The following is a 6149-nucleotide window of genomic DNA, read 5'->3' as shown; positions in this document are numbered from 1 at the left end:
AAGAGGATGGTATTTTTGGGTAGCAATTTGGGATATGGGCATAATGTGATCTTGTCTTTACAAAAAATCCTATATAGGGGAGTATGCCATGAGTGCTTCAGTTTCACCAACCTGCTGCTCAGAGGTGATAGCAACAACAAAGCTGTTTTTGCAGATAAATGAGCATTGGAGCACATGACCATTGGTCTGAAAGGTACTCTAGTAAACTAGCGTAGCACGAAGCCAGGGTCCCTGGCTTAGGTCAGACCCAGAATATGAGAGTAAAGATTTTGGAGACCTTTAGGAATCTTTTTGTGAGCAGGTGGGTGAACATAGAGCTGTCTGTCTAGGGATGAAAAGTTGTGATGGCTGCCAAGTGGACACAGACAGAGCTGGTGGGTAACCCTGATCTTTTACAGTGTAAAATATAGTTCAGAATGAGCAACAATGGGGAACTCATTGCCTCTATCTGATTGGAGGTGAACCAGGGGTGGAATCCAGTCCATTCATGTATGTAAGTGCATCTCATTGTATCACATCTCCGATTCAGGGTTTCTTTAACTGCTTCTGGACAGGCAGGCCTGCCACCAGAGGGGGCAAAGGGAGCAATTTCCCCAGGGCCTGCTGTTTCCAGGTGGCCCGGAGCTCCAACCACCACCACAGCCAAAGTAGCATCAGTGGTAAGCAGAACTCTGGGCTCCTTTGAATTGCCATGGCAGCACTGCTGTGTGTGTGGCTCTGTGTAGGGGTGCAACACCATACTCCTTGCAGTACTGATAGCCAAATGCCTGAGGTTTTGCTTCTTCTCCCCTTGGTCCTGCCCCTTCCAGGAGCACAGTCGGCCCCCCGACCTTGCCCTGGAGCCCAGGGCACCTCTGGGTGCTACTGTGAACAGCTTATCTCTGAATCCCAAAACCAGGGAGGAGCCAAGCCTTCAGGGGGTGTAGCAGTAGATGGAGATTAAGGATTCAACCCACATGCTGTGAAAGGAGTAGTGGAGTCTGCCACTGAGTGACCAAGGGGCATATTGTCATGCAAACAGGGTAGATATATGAGATTTGTCATGGCCACATCAGGCTCAGTTTGCTTAGATCTTGTGGAGTTCTCTGAACAGAAGGGGAAAGGACAGAAAAGCACAGAGCACTAGTGCATCCCATGTGAGGTGGAATGCATCTCCCATAGATCTGCATCCCAGGTCCATGCTTGTGGAAAATCAAGGACTATGAGTGTTCTCCAATGCAACATAAAGGTGTACGGTGGGGAACCCAGCCGACTGAAGATCTCATGTATCTAGCTGTCCACTCATGATCTTGGTAGAACCTCTTGCTCAGTGCTACTGCAGTGGTGTTCTGGTGTCCAGGCAGGCATGCAACTAAGATGGTGATGTCATACTTGATACACCAGTTCTACAATTTCAGTGCTTCCAAGCACAAAGAGTGGGCTCTCGCTCTGCCTTGCTTGATGCAGAACATACAGGTGATATTGTTTGTCATGACTCTGGCAGAGAGACACACTATCAATGGTGGACAATGGCAGCAGGCATCGCGGACCACTCTCCTGGCCACGTACAATTATTCAATTACTCCAAAATAATTGCTCTGTCAAGACCTTCCTGATGACAGGAGCAGCTGCTGATCCTTGTATCTGTAGGACACTTCTTAGTCCACGCAGCTTTACAAGCCTCCTTGGATTCTGTGAATACCACTGCAGTCATGAGAGGGTGTGGTGGGGCCTCCAGCCGCATGCCTCTCCTGAGGGCTCCCACCCCTTAATCAGGCCTCCGCAACCTAATCAATACCACCCAGTCTGGCCTCTGCAGCCTAGTCAGGCCTCCATGGCCAAGTCAACATTGCACAGTCCAGCCTCAGCAGACTAAACAGGCCTCAGCAGCCTAGTCAATAGCTCAGTCAGGTCCAGCAGCCTAGTCAACCGTGGCAGATGAGTGCTTCCCTTTCCTTAGGGTCTCTGGGGTGGGGATAGGGGAACCTGAGCCCTCCCTCTCCACTGGGCCCCAGCCCCAATCGGTTTGTCCCAACCATCAGCTCAGCTGTGAATCCTTCCACAACACGCCAAGCTCACAGGCAGCTTCCTGGCTCCCTGCCCTGGGCTTCTTCCTACCGCATCTAGGTGTGACATGCAACTCAGGCTCTGGCTGCTGCTGCTGTGGCTGCTTCACCTCAGGCAGCAGCACTTTTAGCAGGAGCTCCTTCTTCCCTGGCCTTTATACTAGGGTTGCAGCTGGAACACGCCCAGCAGGGATGTGGGGGTGGGCCTTCTCCACCCAATGAGGCTGGCCCTCACCCCCCTGGCCAGTGCAGGGTGGGTACACCCCATTACAAAGTCGTTTCATAGCTGCGTCTTTCCAACCTCCCTAAGGAGGTGCAAACCACTACAGAGGGCTCCACCCTTTGGGGGCTCCACATTATTCATGGAGCACATGGGTCAATTTACCCTTCCCTCTTACATGGTAATATATGGCCTGATCCCATTCTTACTGAAGTCAGTACAAAGCTCTGATTAACTTCACAGGGAGTAAGTGTAGCCTGTAAATCTCAAAACAAAAAGCAGTCAAGTAGCACGTTAAAGACTAGCAAAATAATTTATTAGGTGATGAGCTTTTGTGGGACAGACCCACTTCTTCAGGCCATAGCCATACCAGAACAGACTCAATATTTAAGGCACAGAGAACCAAAAACAGTAATCAAGGAGCTTCTACTAATGCCAGGTGCCTGCCAGAAGGGCCAGGTTGCACTCCTAGGGGGTTCCTGCCAAGGATACAACCAACCAGCTTGAGCCCCCACCCAGTGGCCTGGGACAATTCACCCCACTTGCTGGGTGCCTGTAAGGCAGTTCTCTCCCCCCCGTCGCAAGCACAGAGTCTAAGATAGAAACAGCTTATTTAATGACAATAACCTACCCCAAGTTTACGGTGACAGATGCAGTATATCTAAGCAAAGGAGAGACAAACCCCTTTAACAAGATACCATCCCCAGATGCTATAGAACCAGTCTCTTGCTGGGGCTCTTTGCCCTTTCCCCACACACAGTTACAGGGTGTACCTCTCGCGGTGCAGTCCTGGACCCAGAGCCCACAAATACACCACCAGGGCAGTACTAGCTGTCCACTTGTCTGCAGCATCCCACTGACTGCCACCTGCTGCCCACTGGCTACGAACTTATTCCTACCCAGTTGCAACAATATTACAGTTCAGTTCAAAACCCACCACAACCCAAATCACATTTTTTGTGTAATTCAGGGTCTACAGCCAGCTTATTACTAACTCCCACAAAAACAAAAATCAGAGTGATGTAAATTCTTGGAGTGAAATCTTGACTTCCCTGAAGTCAGTGGCAAAACTCCAAGTGACTTTTGTGTAAAACCAGGATTGTACCCTCTTGAGTCCACTATTCTCAAAGTTCTCTACTGGGAACATCTGTGGGGAGGCATGATACATTTTGGGTTCGTCTACACTAGGAACTAACTTCAAAGTTAACTTTGAAGTTAGGCACTACATCGAAGTAGCCAGCAGACAGTCTGCACACATTTTCCCTTACTTCGAAGTTAATGTCAAAGTACGGAGCCAAACTTCGAAGTCCTTACTCCATTCCAAGGAGTAAGTTTAACTTTGAAGTTACTTACTTTGAAGTTATTTTTGTAGCGTAGACACAGCCATAGTGAGTGAAGAGCCCACTACAAGGGCTGTGCAACACTTATACTCCACTTAAGCTGCATTTTGAGTTGGGCTTAAGTAGTCCACAGGCCTTCTGCTGACACTAAGGGCAGGACTGAACTTCACTCAGCAGGCACAATGGGCCTATTGCTGAGCTCCCTCAACATGCACTGATGATGGGAGTTGATGGACTGCAGAATTTGCAGCATGTATATTCAGGAAGTATGGGGTACAGCAGCAGTTACCACTGATATACAGGAAGAGAGAGAGGGACACTGTGCAATTTTAAACATACATTATCTAATTACTTTAATTAGAAACCCTTCTTGACTTCTGTCTAGATGAACTCTGACCACACTGAAATCAGAGGCAAAATTCCATTGATTGCAGTGAGGCCAAGCAATAAATCTCTGTACTGCATCAGGAACATCCTTTAATTTTTGTAACTCTGAAAACAAACTAAGCTCCAGCACAAAGAGAAGTCAGTTGCTAAATCTGAACAGTGCTCAGTAAATTAGAAACGAAATTATGAACATACAGCCCAGACATTCGAAAAACAATTGTTCCTGAGCAGAGGAACTGACAGATTTGCATGAGCTCCTGCATGGAAACCACATTCTGCAGGCAGAATAATGAATTTTAAAGCCCACAAAAACACCGTAGACCAGACCCTTTGCGTAGTGAGCACTAGACAACATTGTTTGAAAGAGAGAAAAAAAATCAGAACACAAACATACCCTAAATACCATCTTGGATTTGTTACCAGAAACATTTTTCATTACTCCAAATCTCTGTTAGAATTTCATCTAACTAGAATGCCAAACTGGATTCATTGCAAAGCTAGTTACCTGAAAACCCCATCAATGTCACAACCCTTGATTTACTGTTTAAGTGTCCTTGACTCTCACTTTTTAATATGATGAAATGTTCACAATAGCTCTTTGTAAGTACACCAGACCTTGCTCTGTTCATTTAGTTATGGTGTAATTCCTTATTTCTTGTTAAATAAGGAAACAGGAGACGTTCCTGATAGTAAAATATGTTAGACCCAGTTCAGCAAGGCGACACACAGAGGATGTGCAACATTTAATAGGATTAGGCCTTTTGATAGCACACTGCTAAAATTTTAAAAACAAAACCCTGTGTAGAGCCAAGTCCTTCTGTCTTTATACAGGGAAAATTCCCAGTGGATCAGGGCTATGGGCCCAAAATACACCATTGTACACAGGGGAACTGGCAGACGCACCGTGCCCCTGGGCATCGTGGTGGTGGTGGCGGGGGCTAACTCTGTGCTCACAGAAGGGGTGGTACCATGACAACCAGCCTGCAGTGCCCCCCGCCCTACTAGGTTTCAGTGCCACATGGAGCAGGTGGTATGGCACTCCAGTGGCAAATTGAAGGATCTGGGGCTCTGGCCACTCCTGCTGCCACAGTAGCAGTGGTGGTGGCTAGGAGCCCTGGGCCCTTTTGAATCACTGGGCCCCAGGGCAGTTACTTCTTTGCCCCCACACCAGCAGGCCTGGTTGCACAATGAACTGATTTATGTGAGTTAACATACAGTACCCACAATTAATAGAATCTGTGAAAGATGTTAGTTTTCAATATGCCTGTTGCATTCAGTGTTTTGTAAGATATATTTAGGATAGTTTTCCAATTATTATGGAAGTGATAGAAAAAAAACAATAATTATTGATAATCCTCACAAATAAGGCAGCTTTTATTTAGCATTGGCTTTTCAACAGATACATTTCAGGCAGACAAACAGAAAATTAAATCATAAAATATAATTGTAAAAAAGTGTGAGAAATAGAAGTTATATTGTACAAACTCTGCATTAATCATATTTTCATCTATGGTGAATCTTTTTATTTTTGAATCGAAGAAGCAAAATGTGCAAAAATTGCCATTGTAAGCAGAGAATATTTGCTTTGATAGACATGTAACAATGCCTCTGGATGGGTTCCCTGCAGGGCTGAATCTAGAACCTCAGGACACAATAAATTCCAACCTCTGTTGCTGGAACTACAGGACCTAGGTCTATTAGCTCCAAGGCAGAAGCAAACATATAAACTTCTATGGCATCTGAGCCACCAGAGCTGTGTCTACACGTGCACGCTACTTCGAAGTAGCGGCACTAACTTCGAAATAGCGCCCGTCGCGGCTACACGCGTCGGGCGCTATTTCGAAGTTAACTTCGACGTTAGGCGGCGAGATGTCGAAGTCGCTAACCTCATGAGGGGATCGGAATAGCGCCCTACTTCGACGTTCAACGTCGAAGTAGGGACCGTGTAGACGATCCGCATCCCGCAACGTCGAAATTGCCGGGTCCTCCATGGCGGCCATCAGCTGGGGGGTTGAGAGATGCTCTCTCTTCAGCCCCTGCGGGGCTCTATGGTCACCGTGGGCAGCAGCCCTTAGCCCAGGGCTTCTGGCTGCTGCTGCGGCAGCTGGGGATCCATGCTGCAGGCACAGGGTCTGCAACCAGTTGTAGGCTCTGTGT

This window comes from Carettochelys insculpta, chromosome 3, assembly GCF_033958435.1.
Source record: "Carettochelys insculpta isolate YL-2023 chromosome 3, ASM3395843v1, whole genome shotgun sequence".
NCBI lineage: Eukaryota > Metazoa > Chordata > Testudines > Carettochelyidae > Carettochelys > Carettochelys insculpta.
Note: the sequence above shows the minus strand (reverse complement) of the source record.